Source organism: Festucalex cinctus, chromosome 1 (assembly GCF_051991245.1).
Source record: "Festucalex cinctus isolate MCC-2025b chromosome 1, RoL_Fcin_1.0, whole genome shotgun sequence".
In the NCBI taxonomy this organism is placed as follows: Eukaryota; Metazoa; Chordata; class Actinopteri; order Syngnathiformes; family Syngnathidae; genus Festucalex; species Festucalex cinctus.
This window is the reverse complement of record NC_135411.1, coordinates 26,515,944-26,530,281: the sequence shown is the minus strand read 5'-3', so window position 1 is coordinate 26,530,281 and position 14,338 is coordinate 26,515,944. Positions and strand designations below refer to the sequence as shown.

The 14,338-nt window shown below is 39.8% G+C and overlaps 1 protein-coding gene across 1 annotated transcript in view; it reads left to right on the top strand.

Annotated features, from left to right (window-relative positions):
* Positions 1 to 998: 998 nt before the first annotated feature.
* adgrl1a (adhesion G protein-coupled receptor L1a) overlaps positions 999 to 14,338 on the top strand; it is a 212,102-nt gene continuing 198,762 nt past the window's right edge. The window contains exon 1 of the mRNA XM_077526142.1: positions 999 to 1,226. The gene's annotated coding sequence lies outside the window, so the exon portion shown is untranslated. The remainder of the gene's footprint in view (positions 1,227 to 14,338) is intronic.

The window sequence follows — 14,338 nt, the reverse complement described above, 5'->3', positions numbered from 1 at the left end:
AACGTGTGGAACTGACAAACTATTTCAGGAAAAAGAAAAAAATAGTAAAATTATATGTATCGTCGTTACAGCGCCCAACCTCCCCTAGCTGTTTTTTTTTTTTCTTTTTTTGCGTAGCGTCCCGATGATGTAAACGAAAGCTTGCAAGAAGGTTGTGTATTAACCGTGTTTATTTATAGACAAAATGAAGTAAGGAAATGCGAGACGCCGTTACCTAGGCTGGTTATCAATGGTTTGGATCCGAACGAAATTAATAGAAATGCAAATGAAATTGGAATGCACCACAGGAAGAACAGCGGGACAGAACACAAATGTAGTACGTCGCACATGCCGATGATAATGACACTAATACACATTCAATAAATTTTTTGTTAAAATAAGATTATGAACATGGTCAATTTGTGAACTATAAACAACTTACGAGCTAATAAAACATAACGTCCGCGCCTGCTTGTCCTTGCCGGGAGGTCGACAGCACTTAGCAAGCCATTTTCTACGCAAATAGTCTTTTTTTTTTTGGGATAACATACCAGTGTGCTCCTCGCGGGTTTTTCCTTGACGACACCTTGCAAAATTTTGCAATACAGTAAGGCATAAGTGACGTTTGTGTCTTCCTCGTCGTTCTGTCTGCGTGAACTACTGTTCGCCAAACGAGTATACACACTTGTTACGTCACCACTTGAGGGCGTTCCAACACGGAAGTACTTCTATGTTGAAAAAAGTTAAATAAATCAATATTGGGGTGTATTCTTCAGCTCTTATGCATGTTTCGTAGCTAAACTAACTATTTACTGCCAATCAAGCCATACATGTAAAATTAAAGGTGCCTTCCTTTAAGTAAATGTATAAACGTAAGTTAAGGAACTCGCATTAATAAAGAAAGCAAATTAAATTAGCGCAGTTAAGCTAGCGTCATTTAGAACAACACTTCCGATACACGCTCTTATTGTGAAACTAAATGGTGACACTTCCGGTTTCGGGCTGAGCAGCGCGATATCAACTTACGTGTGCTATGTGGTAACGTGCGGATGAGGAAACACCGCCCAAACATTCTTAACAAACATTTTAGAAGGACCAAGCTATAGCTGATTCTGGCAAGAAGGTTACAGACAAGAAATAAGGACAACAGGACCCACCAGTCATTGACGCACACGCTAGCGCCAGACTTCCTGCTGCTATCGCTGCTGGCGAACTCTGTTCAAGCGGCCACACGCACGAACGCGAGGGTAAGCAGTGTCACGTGAACTCGCTTTCCAATGAACAGACTACAAATTATGCAAATTAGGATTCGTCTCAGTTACGCAGTTAAAGTTGAACATATCAGACTTAAGGAATAGACAGCTTTGTAGCCTTTTCTACACTCGGCGAGTGAGTCGCGTTCAGGTACGCTCAGCTTTTTTCAGTTCGAGAGCCGATTTTTTGGACGAATTCTGAGACATAAAATTCTCGAATTTTCTGGTTGAAAACCGATTTGGTCGAGAACAGAAGCGTTCGAAAACCGAGGTTTGACTGTATTTCAGAAGTGCATATATAACTGGTTGCCCTTTGCAATAGTCAGTACCTAAGAAATTGGAAGTTGGAAGGTTGGTGACCCCCTGATATAGACCAACATATAATTGATAATTTAAATATTGTTTGAAAAGTAACTGGTGTAGTTTTTTTTCACTATGGAATGGAAAAAATATCTGATAGGTCACCTTTATTGATTGGAATGCTTTACTTTGTTCCATCTCACTGCCGTTAATGACGATTCATCGTTTTTTTGCGTGTTAACCATGGAGTAAAGTGTTTCACCAGACATAAAATCTAATCTAATCTAATCCAATTTTTTTTTTCCCGCTATGACGTCTTATTTTTTTCAATAATTAGCTTCCAACTAACGCTAGCTAGCTGTTTTGATTTTTATAGGAGCCATTTTGAAGGCTAATTAAGAGCAAAAACAAATATGTTGTGCTGTACTTTCAATGCGTGATCAACAGTGCCATTGATGGTTACGTAGTGCAAGAGCATAACAGATCCTACCACTTTCTGAGACATTCTGTGAGATAATTTAAAAGCCAAAAATATAGACATGGTACTGTTCAATGATTGTAACAGCAAAGAGCCAATGATGGCAACACAGCATGAGAAAAAGCACAGCCTATACTTACACTTGCCCATGCACATGAAAATGGTGCGTAAATTAAAGTAGTTTTTATTTTGTAATTTTTATTTGCTATATTATCCCATTTGTTCGTAAACAAGCCTTGCTTACTTTGACCAGTCATCTTCCGTTATATGTCCTGCCAAATCAATGGACTGTTACTATTAGGAACAATACTCTATGACAGTGTGAAAGCGGGTTGAAAAGTGACTGGTGGAGAGTTGTCACACGTGCTTGTATTGATTTGATCAAAGCTACCTAAACAGTTGCCTTGCATCGAAAATCAGTCATTTTTTTTCCTTTAAAAGTAGGGTTCGGGGGAAGTACCTGAAAGTTTGCGGGAAACTGGAATGTTAACAAGCAAGGCCCAAGACGATTAAATGGATGAAAAGATACACAAGCATAGTCATATGAAAGGTTAATGTTGTGCTTGGCGAGAACAAGGCAGAATAAGCAATGAACAATGTTTTAACGAGGCTCATTGGATTTGCTAGTCTCTCTATTAGGCTCCAGAGCAGTTCATCTTTGATTCTTGCACCCGCTGCTGTGCATTTTTTTTTTTTTCTCAAAACCTGGAGTGAGAAAGCGCTACCTTGAAGTAAATGTGCTAAAGGCACACAGACATGGCACCCTTGATGGATTGAAACGCTGTCTTTGAAAGCTCTCACCCTTTTCTCCAGGCGGATAAAGAAATTCTTTGAGCGTAGAATGTTAGAGATCTGAAAACTTTAAAGTGCAGCCTTCCATGATATCTTAAGGCCCCGCAAAATGAAACGGACATTTATGAGCACAAGATACATTGCTTGTGAGTCGGCAAGTGATTGTGTGACACCAATCACTGGTAATTACCATTTGGGGGTTTTGGTTTTTCTCTTCCTCCTCTAATTAGCCTTTGCCGTCAATCAACAAGTGATTTCGGCTCACAATTGAACTAAAGAGATGACGGCAGAAGCGGTGATGGCGGGATAATTGAAAATAATTGAGCAAATTAAGGTTTTTGAGAAGTTGGCTCCACGGGCGCTGGCGGGGGCGGAATACGAGCATACTGAGCGATGACGGAGGTAAACGGAGCCGGCGCTTAATAGTAATAAACAAAACACTCTGCCTCCGTTCTGCCCGTGCCCTCCAGGATGAACCTGCTTGTCTGAATAATCAGCCCGCAGACTAGTTGGTGTCACATGAGGCGAATGCGCCTTCTGATCCGCGCGTCACCAACCAGTCGCCTGCGGGGCGCGCATCCGGACCCCTCCAGAGCGGCGGACGCGCACCTGTGTTCCAGTCTCTGCATATCATTACATGTGTGTGTGTGTGGATTCGTTGCTTAAATACACGTCATGAGAATAAAGAAGAGCACTGAGCCATTGCTTAAAGGGGACATATTATGGAAAATTGGCTTTTCAGTGTCTTGCATACAAATAGTTGAGTCACTGCAGTGTCTGCCCACAAGTGTGAAATTATACAGCCAAGTAAATATTTTGTGAGCTGCCGATTTCCAAAAAATGTGTCTGTGAGTGAGCTGTTTTAAAATTTTCCTGACTGTGACCTAACAGTGGGATAGTTTACATAATGAGGCAGTTTCCAAGTCCTTGACATGGAAGGTAGTCTCGGTTTATATCCACCGTTTGGAACCGATGATTGGTCTTGGAAAATCAAGCCAAAAATTAAGTGGAGCAAGCAAAGGCAAGGCAAGGCAAGGCAAGTTTATTTGTATAGCACATTTCATACCCAAGGCAACTCAATGTGCTTTACACGAGGAAAGACAACACATAAGCATCAAGAAACAGTAGTTAACATTCAGAGGAAAAAAATAAATACATAAAAATAGGTTACAAAATTTACTAAAAAAAAAAACAAAACAAAAAAAAACCCACTTAATTAAAGCTGTTTAAAAGTCCCTAATCAAAGGTATAAGAAAAAAGCAAAGTTTTTAACCTGGATTTGAAAGCATTTACACTCGGGGCTGACGTCACTTCTGTTGGCAGCCTATTCCATCTGTGTGCAGCATAATAGCTAAATGCAGCTTCACCATGTTTGCTTCGAACTCTGGGTTCCACTAGTTGGCCCAAGTCTGTAGATCTCAGAGCCCTGCTGGGTTTGTACTCAATCAGCATTTCAAAGGTTTAATATTCAGTGACGATGTCAACGTGGGTGTGGTCTTATTGCTAATGAGAACTATTGTCACCATTGACCCGGGAGAAAAGAGGAGGGGCTGGGTGAGGAGTGGTTTATTTGCGAGAGATAAGGCTGCCCTTGTCAAAATAGCTTAGCAAGACTAACAACATAGGGTTGCTGTAATTCTTGATCCTTAACATAATACATCTCTAGATACAGTAGATCCATCCATCCATCCATCCATTTTCTTGACCGCTTATTCCTCACAATGGTCGCGGGGGGTGCTGGAGCCTATCTCAGCTGGCTCTGGGCAGTAGGCGGGGGACACCCTGGACTGGTTGCCAACCAATCGCAGGGATACAGTAGATAGAAACTTAATTCATCTGATATCAGACTGTGGCAAAAAAATACAAAATAAAATGTATCATTAACAGGCTTTGTTAAAGATATATTGTGGAAAATTGTTTGTATAAAAATATTTGGGCTTCTGGGGGGCCTGCTCACGTTACACATATAAAATTACACAACCAACTAAATCGTATGTCACCGATCTGAAAATTGTGATTTTAAGCAGGGTGTGCTGTAAATCTTATTCTTTGTGTTATATACATAATTATTTTAGACACATGGCAGCTGTTTCAAATTGTGAGGAATTGCACAATGTCTCCTTTAGCACACCTGAGAACTGTTTAAGGCAGTGTAGAAGAAAACTACATTTCTATTAAACATTTTGAATATCCTGCCTGAAAGTGACAGTTAATTTGCAATGACTGTTATTCCACTCCAGTCCTGTAGGAGTCAGTAAGGCACGTTACAAACTATTTTCTCAACTGACAGACAGTACATGCATATTTGCTGTGTCATTGTCAGTGACATAAGCATTTCTGCAATGTCATAAATCAGATATTAAATTCATTGTTGACAGTTGTATCTCTTTGGCCAATGCTATTCTTTTTTCCACAAATGCAAATCAGTTGAGTTTTAATTTTCTGTATATTTATTCTGATCACTAATCACGACAATTGCAGACGACGTTTTCTGTTGAGTAGTTTCATGGTAGGCAAACATTCACAATGGTTGTGTAATTCAGTGCAGTAAAGTACAAAAAACCCACTACAAAGTGCAGTATATATAATAATGATGATGATAATAATAATAATAATGACAATGATAATAATAATAATAATAATAATAATAATAATACAATTATTATGAATTCTAAGCCTCCAGCATGCGTGCATGATGTACAAAAATATCTGTGCTGGTGGGCGGGGCATGCTGGAGATCAGTTGGCGGGGCTGTTATTTATTCCACTTGCCCCGGGTGCTGGCAATCCATGCTACGGCCCTGCATCCTCGCATTTGCGCTAGAAGAGGTAATTAGAGAAGGTCCATATGTGCAATAGTTTTAATGACTCGTGTAGATGTAATGTGTAAATGTGTATGCTACTTGAGGCACTAACTTTATTGGGGCCTCCTGGCGCGTGTGCATGCGTGTGCATGTCTCTAACTAAATCAACTTAATCTGACTAAATGTTCACCCGTGGGTGGCTTTGTGCATCTGATAGCGTCGCAATCCCGACAAGCTATCAGTCGGGACTGCTTAAAGACGACTCGGCAGCTTTTCACTTGTTTGTCGTCGCTTCTCGCTTTTCTTCCTCCTACTCCTCCTCGAGAGCCGCTGCCTACCTTTGCACGTGGCTCGGTGATAGATGGAGAGCAAAATAAATAAATAAAGTGCGCATCTCGCTTTCCAATTTGCATTTCCATACGCTGCCAGTGGCGCCAGTGAGAGTGGATAATTGGCTTGAGAGTGGCGATGGAGAAAGAAAGCAGTGAAAGGGATGCAGAGAAAGCCAACATAACAAAAAAAAAAAAAAAAAGAAAGCTGAAAGCAGCAATGAACGAGCCCTCACACCCCCTTTTTCTGGCGAAACCTCAAAATCCTCAAACTTTGACACCTTGCTCTGCCCACGAGTGGGCATTGGCAAAAAAAAAAAAAAAAAGCTTCACAATTTAGCGTTGCCCATCTGGCTACTACAGCTACGCGATTACCTCATAGGTGTTTGTCAAGATATGGAGCCTGGAATTTGTCAAAAATGGCTGCCACAAACCAAAATGGTTGTCTTCCTGTTGAATTTTGTGTGGGTCCTTCAGTTTTTTATGCATCCTGTTGGGGTAGGCATGTACACTCTGAAAACAGTTGGGTCAAAAGTAACCCAATTATAGATTAAAAATGAACTGATCCACTTTATGGGTTGATTTGAGCCAACTTTCTGGGTTGTTTAATACAAAATGACCGAATTTTTTGACCCAAGTAAAGGATCTGACCAATATTTATGAGCTCTTTTACACTAAAAGACCCATTTCTGGCCTCATAGTTGGGTCAAATTGTTATGTTCTGAGGTTGGATCCCAAAAGCGCAGACACAAACAAGAGTTTAACATTTTATTCGCATAACATCAAGAAGCGTGGCACTAACTTGACTTTGACCAGAAACAACGAGAAGGCATCGAGGAAAAGAGGAGCAGGTGGCCAGCTGGACAGAGGAATAATCCAACAAAGCACACACTTCTCATTTAGGCTTAAATAGACAGTGAATTGATCAGGCTATGGCTAGACATGTGGGTAACAGGACTGACATGGAATTATCTGATTGGCTGTTGACCAGATAAAGAGATGAAAGATTCTTGACATCACATAGCTCCTGACATCACATAGCTTAAGACCAGTTGAAACTAGATGCCGGTTACATCAGTCAAAACAGACACTTGACCTCACGGTCATGACCCAAACATAACCCTTGCATGGCCCATTTTGAGGCCTTTAAAAATCAAATACATTTCTCAAAAGAAGTATAAAGTATATAGTTTAAAAAGTGTTTCCAATAGTGCCTTGACACGCTGTCTAGTGCTTGTGCCCAAAAAGCCATTACAGTATAGAATTTTACCTCCCTCCCCTCTATGCTTCACTTGTCATTTTTTCCCACACTGCTCTTAAACACTTGGGCACCTGAAAAGATGTAACTTGTCCTCCTCCTCCCCTCTTCTCTTCCGTCTGCAGAGTCACACTGCCACTCCCCCTCCAACACCTCACTCCCACCCTCTCTCATTCATTCTGTATCCCCCTCATCCCTCCTCCTTTTCCTCCCTCCACCGCTCTGGCTGTGTCACCCACAGCATGGCGTTAATACACCAATTAGTACTAAGAGCAGATAATGGACTACGTTGGACCGCAGAAGGGGGGAAAACGAGCCACGGAGAACAGGGGAGCGAAAACCAGGACGATAGTTCGCTGAAGCAGGCGGCGGTTGAGCCGGCGCTGATGCAGGCAGTGGTGGAGGTGTCTTTATTGGAGGTGTTGTGTGAAAACGATGTGAGCAAAGTGCATGATGGGAAGAAGTGCTCCAGCGGTCGCAGGGTTGCCGCATAAAAGCCGAGGTGTTACACCGACGCTTTGCTGGCTCCCGTTGCTGAAATCTATTTGGCTTTGTTGGACCCTTAAACTCTTTTTCAGCGGCTTCCTTCCCATTTCACTCCTGGAAATGCCATACAGGTTGTTCTTTTTTTTCCGTCTTTTCTTCTTATTTCTCATATCTACGCCTACAGGCCTCCTTCTACGCTGAATATAAAGGGCATGCATGAAAGCCCCGAAAAGACTTCCTCCAGGGATGCTGAGTGTGCAGTAAAGTGTTTTCATGTTTCTCCAACACCAACACAAATAGGATATTGATCCTTTTATTATGAAAATATGTCTTTGGTTATGCGTTTAGAAAACATCAGCATGCAGAGCACAATGCAGGTATTAGTAGGAAGGCTCCACAATGCATAGTGTAGTACAATGCACCGAATCCTTCCACTAATAGCCTAGTTAATTTCCACAAATAATTGACACTCCCTTAAAAGTCATGATAATGCTTATACATTGCTCACTTTTTACTGGTCATACGTCTCAAACCACCTTGCAATAAGTGAATTTCTGCAAAGTTGAGGTTGACTTTTTTGAATTACTTTATATATATATATATATATATATATATATATATATAGTCTGTTGCTAGAGCATCCAAACTACCACGCGTGTACGCACGCACATACACACAACTTCTTCATGCCCTTCCCTTCATTTCAGTGTTGCATGGTCATTAAAACACAGGCGATGGTGGTTGTTTGTTTGTTAGTTGTTTGCCGTGACCAGCAACTGATATGCAACTGAGTGTTATTTTGTCACGCCGATGGGATTTTTTATTTTTATTTTTTTAATATAAACGCAGAGGGGAACAAGCTCTTCTTTCGCGACCAAGATGACGTGGCTTTACGATTCAAGCCGTGTTTCTCAGGGGGGTTATTCTGTCACGGACCGGTGAATGGAAAAAAGGAAAAACTTTGCCTACGTTGCCGTGAAACGCTAAGCTAACTCCCAGTGAAATGTGTTTGACTCGACAAAACGGCCACCACGCCGCCGCAGCGAACTGGTCGTGCACACATTTGTGTTATTCATATACGCTTGTGAATGTCGATAAGCAATTGTGGTATTCATAGCAGGTCAAGAATTTTTGTTCCGAGTGTTCACGGCAAAATAACACTCGCAGGAGATTTGCCGGTCGCAGCAAAATAAATAACTGCTGACTAATAGAAAGTGACTGTCACACAATTAAGCAGCTGCCAAGCGCTTCACGTGGGAGCGAACTAAATGACAATATTACAAGTATTTCTGTAACATTATTGTTGTGTTTACCTTTGTCTATCCGTGACGTGCTGAATCCATGTTATTGCTCGGGTATCCATGAACCGTAGCGTCGATTTGGCCGTCCCATTCACTCGGCAGTCATACCGCTGTACTGATCCATGAGCATTTAAAAGTCCTGGTGTATGTTTTTGAGGGGCGTGTGAGCATTTTAGCTGTTCACCTCACCAACCAAGCTTGGCAGTAATAACGTGCATGGTGGCTTGGTGGCTTGGTGACTCCGATTCAAAGTCGTGCTCTCTTCCTCTCCCAAATGTGTAGAAGAGACTGTACCTCTGTCCTCTTATCCATTCGCTTTTCCTCCATTTTAAAATAGTGCAACCAATGAGAGCATAATCTTAACTAGTGTTTGTTCCGATACCGTTTTTTGGCTCCCGATACTGATACCCAGCTTTGCAGTATCAGCCGATACCGATACCATACCGATACTTAAGGTTTTTTTTCCTCTACATGAAAAAGCTGTCCTGCCATTGGTTCAGAGCATTCAAGGGCCAATATGATATCTTAGATCGGCATGCAGTGAACATGTCACATATCAGTGAATGTCGTGCACGAGAAAGACACAAGATGCAGCATCCAAAATCCTATATTAGCGTTGGAATTAATGGTATCGGCATGTTACTTGTGAGTAGTCACCGATACCGATACCACTGTTTTAATGCAGTATCGGCACCTCTGCCGATACCAGTATCGGTATCGGAACAACACTAATCTTAACTAATAAATACTGTAAATACTGTACGAGTGTACATGTACGCTTGCAGTAAAAGAACTGTATGCACAGTTAGGCTATGGTGGCTGTGCAACACACCTCCAAATTCAAACAACCAATCAGACCAACCAAACAGGAGTCATTTAAAAAAAAAGGTTTGCGACGGTGCAAACATGGTTCCGGGCGGACCGTCGACTTAAATTTTTCCAGTCGACCTATTTTTAAAGTCGACTTAGTCGACTTGGTCAAATTTTTTTACCCCAGCCCTACAACGTATAATGTCACGGAATTGAAACATCGGAACTGGTTCTAAATAGAAAAACACGAATGTCAAACCGTGTTATGTACTGCACACCAATATAAAAAAGAAAATACAGTTAATACATTCATTAGAAATGATCTACAATTAAATAAATTTAAAACAATACATGTATATAAAACACAAACCCCAGTAGTATTATTAAGTGAATACAATAACATTAAAATTCATGAAATGAATAAATAAAAACGAAAGCAAAAAAAATAGAAAATTTCATAAATATTAGAATAACCAAAATTATCGAAAAATACAAATTGAAGCTTACAATGAATTTAAAATAAATACATTTAATGTAATAATTTAATGTGTAATATGAAATCGAATACAATAAAATTGAAATTATTGAAAAAACACAATATAGATAAATTAGAAAGTTCATATTGTACAATGAATTAAGGAATATTATATATAATATAATAGTATTGATTTGAAATAAGTTAATTAGGTATAATAAAAAATATCTTCACATTATGATACATATTTCAGATGTACATGATCTGTTCTACACTAGTGCACACATCAGTCCGAACTGAGTATTATTATCAATGTTAATATTTTCGATGAATAAAGTGTATTGAAGCTAAACTTATTGCTGTTGAGTATAAAGCTAATTATTTCTGGATGGGAGATGAAGCTTTCCAATAACTGCCATCATTTCCACATGACTGGCAAGAGTATTTCTCGACAATTGTCGTGATTTTTGGGAAGAGTTAGAGAAATTTTAACACGAAAACCCTCTAACAAGCACAACATATCTGCCGTTTTGTGCAACACGAGATAATTTTCCAATCACGTCTAAACAAGAAAGCTTTCGGGTGGTGAAAATAGAAGCTATTTGCAAATAGGCTAAGGTGGTGTGTAAACAGCGGTGCTGCATAAACACGAACCTTGACTAGCAGAAATTGGCATTAATCAAACATGAGGTGATACAAATTAAAATATGGCAGCTGTAGCTGCACTATTTTACTTTAAAAGACAAAAACAACCGACGCTCCGTTAAAGAAGATGGAAGACGAGCGAATGAGAATAATTAGTTTTTACAAAGACGCAGTATAAGATTGTGCGATAAAACCACGACAATGAAAAACAACGGCGACTTTCTTATCATTAGATTTTCTTTCATTTTGCCTGCGCCGCTTGTGTATGTTTTTTTTTTTTTTTTTTTATCAAGACACATCTGCACAAAAGCAGCAAAACTTATTATGATGTGACAATTGAATGCCATTTTGAATGTGACTGTGATTCAGGGGCGCGTCTATCAATGCCAAAGCCTGTTTATACAAGGAATAGGGAAATATAATATCCTTTACAATATTAATATCGGAGAGACTGTATAATAGTTGTGTGCGTACTGTAGATGACAATCAGAGTGCTCTGGATGGATAGATGATGATATTTGAAGCCGCTGACCTTTTCTTTGGAAAAGGTTTTGTTGGCTAGTTTAAAAATGTCAACAATCTATTTATTTCGGGATCGATCCGGGTCGTCTCCCTCTGTGAAGTTGGGCTGCTTTGTCTTGCTTGCTGACTTTTCCGAAGTACACATGCTCATATTTGGATGAGAAACAGTGCTTTGAACGACTTTTTGAATTTGACGCTGATGAAAGTTGAGTTGCAGTCCATTCATCAATGATGTCATTGATATTTTGCTCCACTGAGCGGTAAAGACAGGAACAAATAAAAAATAAAAATAAATAAAAATAAATTAAAAACTCAACTCGCTGTCACGCTGAATGCATCTGTTGTATCTCACCCTCACCATCTTGCCTGCTGCAGGCTAGCTAGCAAAAGGCGGCTAACACTGGAGATGCTAACGCTGGGTTCGACACTGAATGCTGGCAATAGGCGCCGTATAATAAATACAATGTCAGCGTTCTTTTTTAAGTTTCCTTGATTAGTGATTAAACTTAATTTGATGACAACATTGTGTTGATGTCGGTGACAAAACTTAGCAAGACACCACAACCAGAGTCCCCACCCAAATAACAACAACAACAACAAAAAGAGTCAGCGGTCACGCTGAAACACGCCGCCAGGAACAACTTCAAAATAAAAGCGCCCCAAAGCACAAACATCTGCGTATTACTGCATTTGGAAAGATTTTATTTTGAAGTTGGCCTCACCACTTGCTGGTCTACACACAATTAATTTCTGGACACGAGGTACTTCGTGACATAAATTTGTAACATTAAGACATTAAATATGTTGAAATTGACATTTTCCATGACATCTAGGTATTGTGAGCGGTGATGAAATGTTATTTATTTATTCATTCATTCATTTATTTATTTATTTATTTATTTATTTAAATTATTCCGTGTGTATATATGGGGAAAAAAAAATGTGTCATATTCATGGGATTTTATAGTACAGTAGTTAGGAGCATCTGACTTACGCACAATCGCAGATACGAACAAGGGTTGCCTCCATAAATGCCATATTTCGCTCGCAAGTTAATATTTTTTAAGTGCGCACCACATCATACATTACGGTGCAATACTGTACTATATTTCCATTCTCTGCCACAATCCCGCCGAGCAGCACCGCACCATTTACGCATTTCAACTACCTCGCTGTCCGGTGATGCACGGCACAGGAGTCGTGGCGCACGGACTTTTCATGCCACACTGTGAGTACATTTCAGAGGATATTCATAAGAAGCATCTCTCAGCGTGGTCCTTATCAGTGTAGTAGCAAAACATACAATATCTCTTCAGTTTTGAAATCACTTGATTCTGACTCGGTCGTTGCCATCTTGACTCTTCATACGCGCCAATCACATTCAGGTGCACTTCACGGACAGCTGGAAAACATTGCTTCTTGAGAACGTTACACACAACAATGCCTTTCATTTCAGCAACTCAACTCAACAATTCATCCACCATCAGTAAGCATATTTATTTTGTTTTTATGGAAGTTGTACTATGTAAAAATTAAATTAAATTTACCGTGAGGAAAGGTGGTTCAGATAATGGATGATGTAATTTAATGTATTTTTCAATTTTATTTATGTACTGAATGCAAAGTATTTTCTGTACATAATCTAATTAGTTTCCTTTTTAAAATGTTTTACACATTTTTATTTTATTTTTAGAAAATAATTTCACAACATTTTATATTTAAACAAAATTTAATGTCATTCGAAGATGACTTGACTTGACTTACAAACAAATTCGACAACCTCTTGAAACTCGTAAATTAATGACTACCTGTATTTAATTATGAGAATTGTGAAAGGTCAAAATGTTATTTTTATTTTGATTTTCAAAGAATAGTCATGACAAAAAAAGGCATAACAAATTAGTCTAGTCAAATTACCGTAGTCATATAAATGATATATATTTTTAGAGTAAATGTATAATTCTAAAGCTATATCTATAGACAGTATCTGTATCTATATTATGTATTTTACAGTATATGTATTTATGCGTATAAAATGTGTATCTCAGTGCTTTTCGATTATTTGTTTTTACGCCCTCATCAACTCTATACTGAGGTCATAAGCACCTCGCATTGCACCATGCCCCCTATTTGAGAAGTATAGTATAGTATAGTATAGTATAGTACAGTACAGTACATTCAGGGCCTGATATAGAAAGGAGGAGAAATATCCTCAACGTTGACACGTTTGTAAGCTCGCCGCGACTTGTAGCTGTCACTTTCCCACTGACATCTGTCACTTACGTTTGTTACAGCTGGCTACAAATACAAACATCTTCAGCACCAATATGTTGTACATGATACTGTATAGATTTGCTGTCAGCTGTGTGGATGCCAGCGATCCGGCTTTCTGCTATGTCGGCAGAGAATACGCGTGTGTGTGTGTGTGACATCTAGCAAGGATTGCAATTGTGTTTATTATTTAAGCACGGAACAATAGTGGTGGGATTGTCTCGTCACGGTTGTTGTTGCTAAGAGACCAGAGGGTGTGATGTACAACCTGCCGTGGGTAGAAACAGTAAATCTGTTCACGTTTGGCTTGGGAGAGGGCCACTAGTCCATCAGGGCTTACCCACGAGTGTCTTCTGGTCTCACACACAGACATGCACATGCATCCACACATTTATTTATCAATTATTTGTGATGTGTGTGTGCTGCAGAGTACACTCCGCTGGCTGTTTATTGGCGCAATGAGTCAGGCAGCACATGAAGGTCAATTGAGAGGATTTGAGAGCAGAGGGTACACAGACTCAAGACGTATAAAGCCCGACCCGGTTACCCCAGCCGAGTGTTGGCGGTCGTAATAGAAGCCGACAAAAAAGCACCGCCGATACTCCTCTTCGATAAATCCATCTGGCAGCGTACCAT